A 16,093-nucleotide genomic window follows, 5' to 3' on the forward strand; every position below is an offset into this window, starting at 1 on the left:
TTAAAATGCTCCAGTGCACTGTCGGCCTTATCGCCAAACAGGCGAGTGCCATCAAAGGGCATATCCATCAGCGAGCTCTGGACATCGGGCGAGAACCCAATAGATCGCAACCAGGCTTGGCGACGCAGCGCCACAGTCGTAGAAATCGCCCTGCCCAATGAGTCAGCGGTGTCCACACCACACCGAATGGCGAACTTAGCCGCATCCTTACCCTCAGCAACCGCCTGGGAAAGTACAGCCTGGACCTCCTCAGGACACTGAGGCAACACCTGAGCAACGGTATCCCACACCGCGTGGGAATAGCGGCCCAATAAGCACGCGGTGTTCACCGACCGCAGCCCCAAGCTGGCCGAAGAGAACAACCGCTTACCGAACTTTTCCAGCTTCTTAGAGTCCTTATCCGGCAGAGCTGTGGGAAAGGCACTCTCCAACGTCGAGGCTTGGATGACCAGACTATCAGGCGTGGGATGAGTGGTCAGAACCGCAGGGTCACCAGGCGCCGGGCGGTGACGCCTGGAGACATTCTTATCCACAGGGGCCCCCGTGGCCGGTCGCGACCAAGTGCCCAACAGAACGTCGGTGAGGGCGTCATTGAAGGGAAGCAGTGGCTCCGACGAAGTAGACGCCGTCTGGAGCACCTCGGTCAGGAGGTTAGTTTTGAGGGCCACCGTAGGAAGATCGAGGTTGAGGACCTCAGCATCCCGACAGAGCACCATCGTGTAGGAAGTGTAGGAGAGTAGGGTCTGCTTTCTATGTTCACCCCCACTTTTTGCTTTTGCTTCACTGGTTTTCGACTTAGATGTGGCTGTGGGCCTGCTAATCAGACCCACAGCCTAGCTGTTCTCTCTCCAAATTCATACTATGTACTTTAGGTACATAACCCAATTGGCAAGGATCACCTTATAGGGCCCTGTACAGTGTACCTTAGGTACCCAGGGCATAGGTGTACCCTAGGCCTACCGGGGGCTGCAGCATATATTATGCCACCCCTGGCTGGCCTTCCATTATGACACAACTGGCTGATCACTCAGCTGGGGCAAGGTCGTGTAACCACCCTTGCTTAGGTGTAGTATTCCTATACCTACCTTATATATAGACACATGGGTAACCTATCAGTCACTCCTATGGCAGGCCTTAACAATCCTGAAGGCAGAGTGCTTGGTAACATGTGAGATGGTGCTCTAGCATGAGCTGAGCCTGTCTGCAGCTTTCGGAACCATGTCCTTATAGCTGTTCTATGATATCGCCTACCATATACTCTTTAAAGTGCCTTATAATCCTCGCGGTTATGATAACTATGGTTTGGCTTTATCAAAACATGTTGTGTAGGGTGTCTAACACTTTGGAATACTACCCCCACACCATTTCTGGCAATGAGGATAGTATTCCTCCCTTCTAGAGGGAGAAGACATGTTGAAGACCTACTACCCGGTTAAAGTTAACCAGAGCCCCAGCATCACAAAATGGATGCTGCTGCCACAGACACAAGTCTGACCTCCTGCTGCTGGGAGTCCTTCCAGCGAGGGAGGCTTGGACAATAGGTTCCCTGCCTTGGGAGGTGCTAGCACCACCCTAGACAGGACTTAGTGTATTGGGGAAGGGAGGGATGAATGAAACGAGACACTGCCTGGGGCACACAAGGTGTCCCATGCATAGTCCGGTTCAAACCGGTGCTGGGGCACTCCAGCCCCAGTCCTGGCGCTAAACTGGACAAAGGGAAGGGGGTGTAACCACCCCCCTCCCTGGTCCCACTCATAGGAGGGACCTAGCAGGTAACCCAGCCCCCCAGATTAGTAAAAGAGTGGGAGCTGAGTCTCTAGGACTTTGGATTATCCAGATAACTGAAACTTGAACAGAAACTCTGGACCTTCGACATTCGACTACGGAAGAAGACTGAAGAATCTCCCTTGTGGCCAAGGAGTGGCCACCCTGTGCAAACAGGCACCATCAAGCGACCTGCCGTTTGCTTTGTCTAAAGTTCTACGAGGAACCGACTGCAGAGCCCGACCAGCGCCTTGACTTCCAGACTTCTCCGACCCTGATCCGCATCCACAGCAAAGCTGAGATCCGTGGAGGCGACGAGAGACGTGGGACCGGCTACCTGGGAAAATTGACTACTTGCTTCCAGCGCACCTTCTGAGGCATCCTCGAAGTTGTGCTCTGGGGATTGAGAAGCCCCAACCCCGAGCACCATCTGCACCGAAGATCAGCCCTCCACACTCCACGAGTTCTGCGTGGGGCCCTTCTGCATTTTCCTGCTCGACGTGTCTGTCCGGTTGCTTGCCCGTTGGCTAGTAACCTCTATGACGACGAACCCTTGACTTTCCACCGCTGGTTTGGCTCCTCCAGACTGGCCCTGGCTTCCCTGTGAAAGAGAAGCACCTCAGGCCTTCCTGGTCTGCAACAGAAGCGAATCCTTCATTCTGCGTGGGTTGCGCTTGCCAAGGCTTGTTGTGTCCCAACTCGACATCGACGCCGCCAACAGCAAGAGCCCTCGTGGGACAGCTCGCCTCCTGGTTCTGGTCGTCCTCGACGTCTCCTGGTACCCGTGGCTGCTGCGACAAGCTTCACCTCTTCACCTGCATCTTCACGACATCGCCTGGTTCCTTCCTGGTTCCTTCCCGGCTCCTGGCTGGTGACCTAGACTCTGTCCCCTCTGCTTGCAGGTATCCTCCTTCTTGATTCCATCCTTGGAATCCACCGGACACTCTTCACTGACTGCCTGTCATCATCTTTTCTTCAGGCATCCATAGGAGTCGACGACGAAACCCGACGCAAGTTCACACCTATGCACCCCCAGCCCGTGGGCTAGGTAACTTGAGTACTCCGGTGCTCACAAGGGTATTGACTATCCTAGTGTCTAGTTTCCAAGTCTCTATCCTAGTTCTTTCCGAAGTGTCCTAAAACTCTTAATTTCTATACATTACTATTTCTATCGACTTTTACGCATTGAGTTTCCACTCTGCACCTGAATCCCGTGGGCCTCCCACTGATTCCCTAGGCCTAGGCCTAACCTGTGTTTGTGACAGTGGTTCTTATACCACTTACTTAGTATATGGTTTGCGTGGCCCCTAGGGCCTAACTGTATTACTTACCTGTGTGACTTATGTATGCTTAAATAAGACTGTGTTGTACTTACCTCGAATCTCAAAGAGTGCTGAGGGTATTTTGACTAGAATAAATACATTCTATTTTTATAATATATCTGCTGTGGTGTCCTTTCATTTGGTATTCAAGGGGTTGCAAATGGTATAACAGCTGGCTTCACATGCCATACAGAGTTTAGCCTAAGACTGCTCTTGTCCATGCTACCACTAGGATAGCTGGTCTATAAGGTTGACTTTACAACCAATCACCATAAGGGTTGTTTGGACTGATACAAGGTGTACACTAGAACTAGTGACATCATATATCAGGCCAACTTCTCACAGGAAGCGCCCTCCTCCATTGTAGGCGGGGGAGAGGCTAACCCTGGGTCAGAAGAGACATTGAGGTCGCCGGCGACCTCCAGATCGTCCACCCAGTCCTGCTCGGAGTCAGACTGACGGGCAAGAGGGTCCTCGGACCCCTCCCAGTCATCCTCCACCTCCGTCGCAGGAGGAACCAACCGCAGCGGTAGAGCCGGAGCCGGAGAAGGGATAAACGGCGTCGGAAACGGCACCGTGAACAGCGCTGGCCGGGGTTGGGCCGGCGTCGTGTCCCAATGCGGATCCCAGGCAGTAACGAAATGGTCCTGGAACCGGGGCAAGGGCGGAACGAACGGCACCCACTGCGGCACCGGAGGCGGAGCTGAGGGCGGTGCTGGGGCCAGAGCCGGCAGCGCCGGACCTCGTAGCACCGGGGCCGGAGCCAACAGCGTAGGATCCTATGGCGCCGAAGCTGGATTCGCCGGCGGCGCCGACGGGCCAACAGGATCTGGACACGGGACCGCGGGGCCCGAAGGCGCGCCGGTGGGAGCCCGAGGCCTAAAAGGCGGTCCATGGTGTCAAGAAACTCTTGCACCGGTTCGGGAGTCGCCGACGGACCCGGGTAAGGCGGGTAGGCCGCGGGACTCCCAGGCCCCAAGGGAGCCGCAGGGGAAGAACCCCTGTCCCCCTCGTTCGCATCCGAGGACAGACGGGGGGACGTCGGAAAGCAAACACACTTCTTCGACTTCATTTTATGTCGTCGCTTACCGGAATCCGAGGGCGAAGACTTGGAGCCTGAGGAGTGACGACTGCGGCCCCGCGAGCGGTCCCTGAACCTGGAGCGGCGTTGGGACGAGTGCCGGACCTCCAGCAGTTTCCAGCGCCGCTCCCTCAATGCCTTCAGGGCCATGGCCCGACAGTCCCGGGAGTCGTGGTCGGTCTCCAGGCAGTAGAGGAAAACATCATGGGGGTCCGCCACCGACATATTGTGACGGCAGGCCCCACAGGACTTAAATCCATGCATCCCTACGTGCACCAGGAGAAAAAAGGGAGAGACAAAAGTCTCAAAAGAGTAGGCAAAAAGTGACTAAAGTACGTGCTCTATCTGGATCTGCACTTGCTGGCGCGGAAAAAGAAAGAACTCCGTGACGTCATCTCGGCGCTTACGACGCCAGTGACGGACGTGGAGCCGCACGACGCCACCTACTGACGTGCAGGGGTACTGCTACAAAAAAAATTCCGGATCCAGTCTGACGCCTGGGGATATTCTAAGATAAGGAATCTATCACTAACGTGTCTCTTTCCGATACATGGTTTGGTCTCCGCTGGAGACCAGTGTATATTTGTGCTTCTTACCGGATTTCTTTTGAGTATTTCCATGTGTATTATTGATATCTCCAGCTAGGAGATATACCAATGTACTAGTGATAGTGTTGTGTAATAAATAGACTTATTTTCATAAACACGGTGTGCTTCTTTTTCATTTAATCTACACTGTCGATTAACCGTGGTGAAACCAGCTGCTTTACACTCCTTCAAGATAAGCCTGAAGGTTGCTCTCCACAGCAACCAGTTTGAGAGCTTTCTTTGGTTATCAAAGACCACTAAATTCACCATAAGGGTTGTCTAGATTAGTGCAAGGTGCATCCTCCTACAAAAAGTCAGTCCTGTAGCTATGTTTTGCTTTCGAATCAACCATGTTATTACTGCTTTCATTTCTGGAATGACTTTTGAAGAGTTCGTCAAAGGAACCTCGACTTCTTGTCCATTGAGTGTTGAGCTCCTCTTGAAATGGCTTCATATATAGGTGTCAAAATAGGATTACAGGGTTAAAGGTTTTGAGTTGACAATCTGAAGCAGACTGTCTTTTTTTGCTGACTAAATTTGTCTTTGTTATTAGCTTTCTTTGGAAGGAAAGGCTTTGTGTTCTGTGGTATTTAAAAGAGATGTGTTGTCCTGGTTAGGAGCAATCCCTAGTAGGGAGACAAGCTTTAGTACGTGCTTCGGTAATTGAAAAGAGCAACCATATACCAGCGAGTCAGCAAGACGGGGAAACAATTTACCTTAGGTATGATGCTACCGGAGTCATGCACTTAGTAAATATGTAAAGGATGATTTTAGACCAAATGGGAAGACTTTGAATTGATAGTGGCAATTGGCCACATCTAATCACAAATATTTCCTATGTTTGGAGTGAATGGGGATGTGAGAATATTGATACTAAGAATGTCATGTAATCACTTTCTTCCAGGAGCTAAAGGACTTCTACTGTAGCCATATGAAATGATTGTTTTTGAGGAACTTGTTTAGTTGCTGAAGAATCTGTATCTACCTCCACTAGCTTGATTTCTTTCTGAAGGGTAAAAAAACAACAGCTATAACCTGTAATGCGAGGCCTGATCTAGTGCTCCCTTAGACAGTGCTTTCTACTCACCCACGAAGTGACGTGATCATGTTGTGCAACACATGGGAGCATTTACCTAAGAGGCAGCTGATGTTCAATGAACTAAGGGCAAGGCTGGCTGAGGAGAACATTCTTACTGAACGCCTCCTAGAGCTTTGACTCTCTCTCTGGTTGGGTGATCAATATTAGCACAGCAGTCTTTAACCTCAGAAGGCAGAGCTAACAGCTGTGCGTTGGTTCAAACGAAGCACAGATAAGGACCAAATTAAGATCCCACAGAGAAAATCCTAAAATGTGTTGGCGGGAACATATGAATCACGCTTTCAAAAAGCAAATCACAACAGGTGATTTAAATAATGATGGCTAATTGGGAAAGTCTAAGAAAGCTGAAAGGGCTGATGAGTAACCTTTAACAAAATAACAGTATGTCAGCTAACTGTGTATGTAGAGGCTGATGTTGCGGGAGGAGCATTATACAACAACCTCCTCCCAGTGTCCTGCATAAATAGTTTTGGTAGAGGGACGAGTGGCTGCCAAGATGACACCAACTACTTCGGGAGGAAGATTGAAAGACATCAATTGTCTCCACTCATTTTCCATGCATGGAGTTGTAGGTTGTGCAGACGCAGGTGCAGGACCCTGCCCAGCTGCATTAACGGGAGGTACTTTCAAAGGGGCAGCCAGATTAGAGGACAGATGCTCATGGTCAGAAGGTTCGGGTACTACACTTTCGTCACCCATTCCTAAGCTACTAGGATGATTTGGGCCTGATGTTCCCTGATTTCCCTGAGGCGGGAAGGGGTACGTGAGAGCTCCCATCAGAAGACAAGGACGTTTCCAAGCTGGTGTTACATAGGAAACTCCAACACGCAAATGCTTGGTCACTGCATGTTCTCTGTAGGGGCGAAAAGATGAAGCCAGAATTCTCCCTTTTTTAGCAGAAGTGTGTAGCTGCCATTCATAATCAACTAGGCAATGTCGGCTGAGTTTGTCTGCCCTCGTATTTAAAGATCCTGTGCAGTATGACAAAGGAAATGCCCGGACAATTTAGCTACTTCCAGAGGCACAAAGCCTCCTGGTACAGGACCCAGAGCCCTACTCCACCCTTTTTGTTGCAGTAACACCGGTGGGGTTGACTTTGAGAACCTATATCTATTCCCCCTTGATGGAAGGAAGGAAAGCCTTTAGCACCAAGCGAATTGCTTGCAACTTTAACAAGTTGATTTGGAGATAAGCTTCCACTGGAGCCCTCTGATCTTCGACTATCCCCGATGACCTCCCAACCCAGCAAAGATGCATACATAGCTACTGTTAACTCTGGGTGAAGCAGGGAGAGGGGTCTTCAGTCGGTCCAATTGGGGTCCAGCAGCCTCCAATGCAGATTTTCCACTGTGTCCTCTAACACCTGGATGTAACCCAAAAGGTTGCCTTGGCGTTTAGCACACTGATATTTCAGATCCCACTCCAGAGTGCACACGTGCCACCTGGCGTGGTCCACAAGCAGGATGTAAGAGACAAAGAAGCCTCAGAGCTGCTTTCACTAAGACCCAGGTCAAAGGTAGAATAATCAGGATCATAGCGAATGTCCTGGACTCATTGAGGCGGAGGGAAGGCTCGGAAGAGCACTGTGTCCAGGATCGCTCCAATGAAGGGAAGCAGTTGTGAAGTGACTGTGGCAGGAAGATGAAAAAACCCAATGATGTCAACAGGTCAGCTGTCGTCTGGAGATGGCTTACAACTGTTTGAGGTGAGCCTGCATTCAGTAGGCCAGTTGTCAAGATATGGGAAGACTGTTATGCCCAACCTCAGCAGGTGCGCAGTGACCACCACCATCACCTTTGTGAACACCTTAGGTGCACTGGTTGAGACCAAAGGAGAACACCAAGAACTGAATGCGCTATCGGTCCACCTGAAACCGCAGCTAGCGTCTGGGATTAAAGGATGGAAATGTGTAAATAGGCATACTGCAGATCCAATGCCACCACTAGTCTCCTGGATATAGCGCAGACAGGACCCGGGCCAAGGTGACCATTCTGAACTTGTCCTTCTGATGAAAGAATTTCACAGAGTGAAGATCGAGGATAAGGCGGGGACCTCCATCTTTTTTTCCTACAGCAGAAAGTAATAGGAATTACAACCAGTCACGATCTATGATGACAGCACCTTCTTTATGGATCTCTTGGACAAGAGAGTTTGAACTTTTCCTCCGACTATGGACAGGTGGTCCTCCGAGAGGCGTTGAGGTTTTGGACACATGACGGGAGGGGGTGACAGAGAGTAAAGGGAGTAACCATTTTGCACAATTCTGGAGCACCCACTGGTCAGATGTGAGGCTCCTCCACCTGGGGAGATGAAAGGAAACCTCCTACTAGGCAATCATGCACCGCAAAAATCAACTGAAAGTGAATTTATGGAGGCTGCAGAGGGGGAGGGTGTGGATTGGGTAGTAGACTGCTCCTGGGGCCCGGACGCTGACAGCTGGCTCTCCGGCCTCTACCATGAAAGGCTTGGTTGAGCTGTTGTTGAGGCAAGGTTTGGCGCTGCCTCTGTTGGTAACCTCTTCCGAACTCTCGAAATGGGCAAAACTGTTGGGGGAATTACTGCGCTGGCCAAGCAAATACAAGAGAGCGAGCTGTTGCCTTACTAAGTGCTCCAGGACTGAGTCTGCTATGCTTCCAAAGAAACGAGTGCCATCAAATGGCATACCCATGAGCAACTGTTGGATGCCGTTCAATAAACCGGTGGAACGAATCCAAGAGTGGCACCAAAGTGCCACACTGGTCCCAACTGCCTTACCCAAGCAGTTGGTAGAATCCAAATCAAATCTAATGGAGTGCTTTGTATGATTTGGCCGGATAAGGCACTGCAGGTTGGGCCACATGTCATCCGAGATGGCTGGCAAGATCTCCACCACCATGTTGTGTAACACATGGGAGCATTTACCTATGAGGCAGCTGATGTTCAATGAACTAAGGGCAAGGCTGGCTGAGGAGAACATTCTTACTGAACGCCTCCTAGAGCTTCGACTCTCTCTCTGGTTGGGTGGTCAGAAATTAGTTGGTATTCAATTAATTGGTGGAGGTATGTACCACCAGACGTTCTGGGGAGGGTTGTTGAAGGAGAAAGTCAGGGTGCCCTGGAGCAGACATGTGCTATTTTGCAATATGCCTTTTTACAGGAGGGCAATATCCTGGTTCTGCCCAGGTGCCCAACCATGTGTCACTGACTGCCTTTTTAAATGGCAGGAAAGACTACAGATCTGTTTGTCTTGGAGGAAGGACCTATGTGAGACATGGGATTTCACCTCCTTAGTGGGTAGAGTGAGGTCTAAGACTTCTGCTGTTCTCCAAATGAGTGTTGCAAAGGAGGCAGATTTTTCAGTAGCTACATGTGGTAAGGGTGAGAAGAGGCTTTTGTAATCACAGATATTGCTAGTGTCATTGTCATCATCGGTAACATCATGATATAGCTGTGGAAGCGACTCAAGAACAGAATGTAAGTTTAAAAGAGGTTGATGCAATTTCGGTGGCAGTAGTTCTGAGTACACTTCGCAGTTCGAAATGACAATCGTCTCTCTCTGCAGAGCCAGCGTAGTTGGTGTCGTCATTGGCGCTCAGGGCTGAGGAGGGTTGTGGTGCCGCAAAAGGCGTTGGTGCAAACCTCGAAGCCGGGGGTGACCTCGGGTGGCTTCTGGGATGAATCACCCAGAGGTAGACCAACTGGAGGCCACCACGGGCTCTTAGGGCCTGAAGGCGCTCCAGAGGGATACGCTTGGGCTCCTTGAACTTGTGGAGCTGTTACAGTGTCGCCTCTGAGCCTCTGAAATCCGGACCAGAGAATGGAAATGCAGAGTGAGTCCCGTGACTCCACATGATGGGAGTTGCAGAACGATGGGTACACTTCAACGTTTTGTGCTTCTTAGATTTCACTGACTCACCCGATGGTCTGGACTTCAAAAATTAATATTTGTGAGAATGACATGTGAAAAGAGAGGACATCCACAGATTCCACACCATCTTCTTCGATCAGGATGGCCCACCTTCTTCTGTCAATGTTGCACAATATAAAGTTAGGGCTTGCAGTTGAGAATAGCCTTTAGATTCATCTTTGCACACTCATTGCACAACGTTGAATGGTGTTTGGAGCTGAGAGACCAGAGACAGACCTCAGGGGGGTCCGTCACGAACATCTGCTTCTGGCAATCTTTACAGGGTTTAAGGACAAGTCCCTTGCACACTGGAAAAACAATCTAGAAAAGGCTCTGTCAAAACCTGATAGACGAGGGAGCTAGCTCCAGATCTGTAACGGAATGTGCGGAAAAAAAGTAAATGATATTTGTGTGCAACATTGATGGCATCTCTTCAGAACGATGCTTTGAATCTGAATACTCCCTTTTTAGAGTTTTCTTTGCCACTTCTGAGGAGCCTTCTCTTTTGTCCCCTGAACTAAGGTATCTACCACATTAGAACAGTGCTTGCTTTTACTGGGGCTAAAAGGCCTGCACTGGGCGAATATCTGAACTATCCAGACGCTTTTTACTTACGACTAGGTTTTGAAGAGTGCCTACAAATGGACCCCTCAGTAGGAGGAAGCAGGTCCATTCACCTATCTTTTGGGCCACCAAAAGAGAGCATGTTATTGCTCACTTAAGGAAGCATGGCAGATTCATCTGTGAATGAGCTAGTAGACAAATGAACAACTTACTTGCCTTCTGTAACAATGTATCTGTAAGAGACATCTGTAGTTATAGATTCCTTACCTTAGAATTACCCCCAGGAGTCAGACTGGATCTGGAGACGTTTTTTAGTAGCAGTCCCCCTGCGCGTCGGTAGGTGGCGTAGGTCGACACTGCGTCCGTCATCGGCGTCCTGGTCTCCGGGATGACGTCGCGGTGTCTACTTAGATGCCACCCCTGTGCGCTGACATCAGTTCTGGCACGACTTTCCACGCCAGAAGTGCAGGGCCATGCAAGACACTGACCACTGGTGCACATAACTAGGGCCCTAGAAGTGAGTCCGTATGTCTAGAAGTCAGTTCGCTGAATGGGGAGGATGGGTAAGGCGGTAAGGAATCTATAACTACAAATGTCTCTTACAGATACATTGTTATCGAAGGTAGGTAACTTCTTCATCTGAAAGTGACCATAGTTATAAATTCCTTTCCTTAGAATAGATACCCCAGCAATTCCAACCCCGGTGGTGGGTCTGCAAATTAATTTCAAACCAGAAAGTCCTGGAGAACAGAACAGCCAAAGAAGCCGTCTCTGGACTTGGCTGGCCAGGTAGTAATGTCTAGTGAATGTGTGCAGGGATGCCCACGTGGCTGCCTGGCAGATGTCAACCAGCGGAACTCCACGTCCCAAAGCAGTAGTGGCTGCTGTCGCCCTTGTGGAGTGAGTACGCAGTCCTACTGGAGGTTCCTTTTTCACCAAAGAATAACAGATCTCGATGCATAGGACAACCCATCGAAAGATGGTACGTTTGTGCACGGCCCGACATTACTTGGCGCCCACATAACCCACCCAGTTGATCGTCCACCCGGTATTCTTTAGTGCGGTCAATGTAGAAGGACAGCGCATGTTTTGGGTCCAGATGGTGGAGTCTTTCCTCCTCTTTGGAAAGGTGCGGAAGCGGGAAGAAGGTGGGCAATGTGATGGTCTGACATATGTGGAAAGAGGTACCACTTTGGGCAGAAAAGAAGGCCAATAGCAAAAGACCACTTTGTCCAGATGAACAGTAAGAAAGGGAGGCTTGGAAGGCAGTGCCTGAAGCTCACTCACCCTGCGAGCAGAGGTGAGGGCAAGCAGGAAAGCAGTCTTTAAAGAAAGAAGACAAAGAGGACAATTATGTAGTGGTTCAAAGGTAGCAAACGTTAGATAAGTAAGTACAAGATTCAAATCCCACTGGGGCATTACGAAAGGAGAAGGAGGAAAGAGATGAGTAATGCCTTTCAGAAATCTGTCTACAATAGGGGACTTGAAAAGAGAAGGCTAATCAGGATTCGAAGAAAGGCCGAAATGGTAGAAAGATAGCCTTAGAGTGCCAATAGCAGAGTCAGAGAATGCAGAGGAGAACATCTGAAAGGAGGGCACAAAGGGGATCCACAGCCTTTGATATGCACCATGCAACAATTTTCTTCAATCTACAGGCGTATACCGTCTTGGTGGAGGGACGCCTGGCTGCCAAGATGATGTTAAAGACTTCGTGAAGAAGGCTGAAAGCTGTTAACTGTCGCCGCTCAATCTCCACGCAAGAAGGTGGAGGCTGGACAGGTTCGGGTGGAGAACCGTCCCCTGCTGCTACAACAGAAGATCCTCCCGAAGAGGCAGTCTGATCGGAGGATCGATGGTCATGCTCAAGAGCTCGGGGTACCAGACTTTTTGCGCCCAGTCCGGGGCCACAAGAATGACTTGGGCCCGGTCGCACTTGATCTTGTTCACCACTCTGGGCAGAAGTGGTACAGGCGGAAAGGCCTACAGGAGGCCGCAATTCCACTTGCGACAAAAGGCGTGGCCGAGCGAGTGTCGCCTTGGAAACTCCAACGTGCAGAACTGCTGACATTGCACGTTCACTTTAGTGGCAAATAGATCTAAACAAAGCTCTCCCCACTGCAGAAAGAGACCTTGCACCACCTCCGAGTGAAGACACCAATCGTGATACCTCATGCACAGGCGGCTGAGTTCGTTCCCCCCAGCGTTCAGGGAACCCACCAGGTGTTGAACCACCAGGGATATGCCCTGATGTTCCAGCTTTGCCTCTTGACATAGGGTCCATGACCCCACCCCGCCCTTTTTGTTACAGTACCACATGGTGGTGGTGTTGTCCGTGAACACCTGCACTACTCTTCCTTTGACAGAAGGAAGGAATGCCTTCAGTGCGAGACGGATAGCCCGGAGCTCCAAAAGGTTGATGTGGAGACCTCTGATCTCCGCCTCTCCCATGTGGCCACCCCATCCCAGGAGTGACGCATCCGTCACCACTGTGAACTCTGATTGGGGAAGGGAGAGGGATCTGCCAATCCTGATTTGTTAGCCACCACTGCAAATGACTCACAGTCCCCTCCCGAGATCTGGACAACATCGGAAAGAATGCAATGATGCTGCGCCCACTGGAACTTCAGGTTCCACTGTGGAGTCTGCATAAGCCATCTGGCATGAGCTACCTGCAGGAGGCCATGAGGTCCAGCAGCCTCAGAGTCATTCTCACCGAAATCCGAGAGAGAGGCTGAAACATCGGTATCATAGCCCGAATATCCTGGACTTGCTGTTCAGGAGGATAGGCCCGAAAGTGCACTGTATCCAGAACTGCCCTGAAGAAAAGGAGATTCTGAGAGGGAATCATGTGCGACCTCAGGACATTGATAGTGAACCCCAGTGAATGAAGGACGTCCGCCGTAGTCTGAAGGTGGAAGACAAAAGCCTGGGGCGAGCCTGCCTTCAATTGTCAGTTGTCAAGACAGGGGAAGACTGGAACCCCTGATCTGCAGAGATGAGCTGCGACCACCGCCATCACTTTGTTTAACAGCCGAGGGACGCTAGTATGGCCAAAGGGGAGCACGGTAAACTGAAAATACTCGTGGCGTACCATGAACCATAGATAACGCCGGTGGGCAGGCAAGACGGTGATGTGAAAATAAGAGTCCTGCAAGTCCAATGCTACCATCCAGTCTTCAGGGTCGAGGGCAGACAGGACCTGAACCAAGGTTAACATTTTGAACTTCTCCTTCCTGAGGAAGAGATTCATGTCCCTGAGGTCTAAGATAGGACGCAGGCCTTTGTCCTTGTTGGGTTCCAGGAAGTAGTGGAAGTAGCAACCATGACCTACTTCTGGCACAGGGACTCGTTCGAAAGTGTCCTTGGCCAATAGAGCTGTAACTTCCTGACGAAGAAGGGCCAAGTGATCCTCCAACATGCGATGAAGTGTTGGAGGCATGGAGGGAGGGGTAGTCTCGAACGAGAGGGAGTATCCCCTTTGGACTATTTGCAAAACCCACCTGTCCAACGTGATGCTGTAACAGTGGGGGAGGTGATGGCGGAGCCAGCAGCACAGTCATGAAAAGTCGGACTAGGAAGGCTTGGAAGCTGCTGCAAGGGTGAGGGGGGTCATTGGTAGACTGGACCGCCTGCTGGCCCCCAGACGCACGATGCTGGATCCCACGTCCCTGGCCACGCATAGGCTAAGTAGCTTGCGCGTACCTGTGGCTCCGGGCGGAATGTGGTGGTGCACCCCTTCCGTAGCCACGAAAGGGGCGAAAGGCAGACTGCATAGGGCGAGAAGCTGCTGCGAGGCCCAAAGATCTGGCAGTGGCCCTAGAGTCCTTGAAGCCCTCGAGCGCGTTGTCTGCCTTGTCACCAAACAGGCGACGGCCATCAAAGGGCATGTCCAAAAGTGTGGATTGGACATCCCTAGAGAAGCCAGACTTTCTCAGCCAGGCGTAGTGCTGCAGGGCTACCAACGTGGATACCGTCCTACCCAGCAGTATCCAGCCCACACCGGATGGTGAACTTAGCTGCGTCTCGACCCTCAGCAACAGCACGGGTGAGCACGGCCCGTGCCTCATCCGGGCACTGTGGCAGCACTTGCGCCACCGTATGTGTATAACTGCCCAAGAAACATCTGGTGTTCACCGACCGCAGTCATAAGCTGGCGGAAGAAAACATCTTCTTCCCAAGATGTTCCAGCTTCTTGGATTCCCTATCTGGGGGAGCAGTAGGAAATGTGCCTTTTGAGGATGAGGCTTGGACCACCAAGCTCTCAGGGGTAGGGTGTTGGGAGAGGAAAAGTGGGTCAGCCGGGGCCGGGCGGTGGTGTCGGGTAATCATCCTGTTCACAGGAGCCCCTGTGCTGGGCTTGGACCAAGTGTCCAGAGGATGTCAGTGAGAGCCCCATTAAAAGGCAGAAGGGGCTCCGAAGAGGCTGCTGCTGGTTGAAGCATCTCAGTCAGGAGGTTGGTCCTGACAGCCACCGTAGGAAGCTCGAGGCCCAAGGCCTCAGCCGCCCTACGCAACACCACAGCATAGGAAGCCCCCTCCTCCGTAGTCACGGTAGGGGGAGAAAGCATACCAAGGTATGGGGATGCATCGAGACCACTGGCATCACCCAACTCCTTTCGCCAGTCCGGCTCCTCAATTTGGTCTGCTAGAGGGTCAACTGACCCCTCCCAGTCCTCCTCACCCTTCCTCTGGCTACCTCTTGGGGCGATAGGGAACGTCAGGGATAAACAGCGGTACAAAAGTACCCTCCGGTGCCAGTCCTGCACCGGGTCCAAGTCAGGCTGGGGTCGACTGGTTGGGGGCACAACCGGCATCGGGGGCTTCGTCACTAGGTGCCGGGGAACGTACCGTGAGGTCGACCGGCGCTGATCCGGACTCAGGCATGGATCCACTGGGGCCCTCCGGCGCAGAGGCCGGTGCCGCCGGCATCGAAGGCCAAGGGACCCCAGCAGAGTACGGGGGTCCCGAAGGCCCGCCAGAGGAGTAGGGCTGCCCAAAAATGCTATGGAGCACTTCGTAAAAGGCACGAACTTGGACAGGGAACACTCCAGCTCCAGGAAAGGGAGGGAAGCATGGAGCCGTCCCAGGTGACTCGGAAGATGGATCCGGAGAGTGACAATGCTCTGGGTCCCGCCTCGCGTCGGCCGACGGACAGGGGAGAAGGCAAAGTGTGACAATGCTTCTTCGCCTTCTTGTGCTTTGACTTACCGGAGGAGTCCAAAGACTTCAAGGAGGAATGGTGATTACTCCGCAACCGGTCACGCGACCTTCCTCCCGACGGGGACCTCGAACAGAGCGGAGCGGACTGTCGGGCATCCACAAGCTTTCGGGACCGCTCCCGCAAAGACTTTGGGTTCATGGCCTGGCAGTCGGATCACAACTTCGGATCATCGTTGCGTTCCAGGTACCAAAGGCACACGAGGTACCGACCGGTGACAGACATCAATTTGTGACAGGAGTCAAAGGGCTTAAAACCGGTCCAACGATGGGACATCCCTCGTGCACCAGGAGTCGAAGACTCGAAAAAAGCATCGACAAAAGTCGAAAAAGGGTTAGTAAAAAAAGACTAAGGGGCACGCTCTCTCCGGATTTGCGCTGGCTGGAGTGAAAAAAGAAAGAACTGACGTCAGTGCGCAGGGGCGGCATCTAGGCAGACACCGCAACATCATCCTGGCGACGCGGAGTTGGCCGTCGCCACCTACCGAGATGAAAGGGGTACTGCTACGAAAAAATTTAAACGGATCCAGTCTGACACCTGGAGGTAATTCTAAAGTAAGGAATCTAAAACTA

The 16,093-nt window shown here is 51.5% G+C and overlaps 1 protein-coding gene across 4 annotated transcripts in view; it reads right to left on the reverse strand.

Annotated features, from left to right (window-relative positions):
* The window catches only part of KMT2E (lysine methyltransferase 2E (inactive)), a 2,077,373-nt gene that overhangs the window by 540,885 nt on the left and 1,520,395 nt on the right, over nucleotides 1–16,093 (reverse strand). The gene's annotated exons all lie outside the window — the stretch shown is intronic.

The sequence above is a fragment of the Triturus cristatus genome, chromosome 4_1 (assembly GCF_964204655.1).
Source record: "Triturus cristatus chromosome 4_1, aTriCri1.1, whole genome shotgun sequence".
NCBI classification, from domain to species: domain Eukaryota; kingdom Metazoa; phylum Chordata; class Amphibia; order Caudata; family Salamandridae; genus Triturus; species Triturus cristatus.